Source organism: Lepisosteus oculatus, chromosome 16 (genome assembly GCF_040954835.1).
Source record: "Lepisosteus oculatus isolate fLepOcu1 chromosome 16, fLepOcu1.hap2, whole genome shotgun sequence".
Classification (NCBI taxonomy): Eukaryota; Metazoa; Chordata; class Actinopteri; order Semionotiformes; family Lepisosteidae; genus Lepisosteus; species Lepisosteus oculatus.
In genome coordinates this window covers 18,117,067-18,118,250 of record NC_090711.1, presented here as the reverse complement: position 1 = coordinate 18,118,250, position 1,184 = coordinate 18,117,067, and the positions used below count along the sequence as shown (strand labels likewise).

Here is a 1,184-nt window from a genome sequence, read left to right as displayed (position 1 = left end):
AAGCCACGCCTGCCTCCCTGGGAAAAGGCTGAAAAACCTAAGTTTTTTGGAGGGAAAACGCACGGCAGCCGAAAAGGGGGCCGGCCTGCTTGCCCAGAGAGTCGAGACGCGGGAAAGCGCACAGAGGGAGCACGGGAACGGAGAGGGCGAGAGAGAGGCGGACACAGAGACACACAGATGGACGAGGGACGAGAGACGAGACCCGAGAAGAAGGAGCTCCAGTCCGCTTCGCTCGCTTGCTCGCTCGCTCGCTAGCTAGCTACGTCTGTCTTTTCACCGCTGAGAGGAGGTGGTGCACCGCTCCCGGAGGCGCTGCAATACCGGGCCGATGCGTGGAGAGGACGGAGCAAGCTCCTGATCCAGCTCCCTGTTCCAAAAATCCGTTTAATATGTGGTCCCCCGATGGGGGACGTATCAGATATTAAACTGATAAGAACAGATTTTTTTTTTTTTTTTATTACAAAAATAACAAAATCTCAAACTATCTACAGAAAGGAAGAACTAATGGCAACAATGCAACACAAAGCAAAACCAACGGTACCAAAGAAACAAAACAAAATCACAGTTAACCAAATCAAGACATACAATGTACCAGTAACCCCTTCCACCTTTCTTTTGCGGCGTGGAGTCCTCTTTTACGGATGTCTAAGATGATTTCACATTTCACTCGGTACAACAGTCGATTATACAACCCCGTCACACTTAGTTGAACCCCATTTTTGACCAGGCCATTCCGCGCCTTCCACAGTTCCAGTTTCACATGACTCATGAGCACCCACAATACCCAAATCGTCTCCCGGGGATACACGTCTGTCTTTAAACCGTATAAAACCACATTCAAAGTAAGTGCAAAATTCAGAGCAATCATACCAAACAATAAGCTGCATTTTGCCCACACTCTCCCCGCATACACACAGTCCCAAAAAACATGGCGAATGGACTCCAAATGGTTACACGTCGCCCTCGGACAGTGCATCTGCAAAGTCAGTTTGTGGCGATGCAAGACCTCTCGCACAGGGAGCCGCCGCCATGCGATGAACCAGTTCAGATCCATCAGGTCGTGCTGTAAGCCTCTGGGCTGAATCCTGCTCCACACGTCCTTGGGCAGCCCCCCGACCAGGTCCACTGTGCTGCTGGCCATCACCGTCCCGTACAAGGCCCTGTGGTCGGACAACACCCTGCCT

The 1,184-nt window shown here is 51.4% G+C and overlaps 1 non-coding gene across 1 annotated transcript; it reads right to left on the bottom strand.

The window, feature by feature from the left end:
* Positions 1 to 287: 287 nt before the first annotated feature.
* LOC138223392 (U2 spliceosomal RNA) lies at positions 288 to 477 on the bottom strand. The gene has a single exon (XR_011181837.1). It is a non-coding gene; the product is annotated as a U2 spliceosomal RNA (small nuclear RNA).
* Between the last annotated feature and the right edge of the window lie 707 nt (positions 478 to 1,184).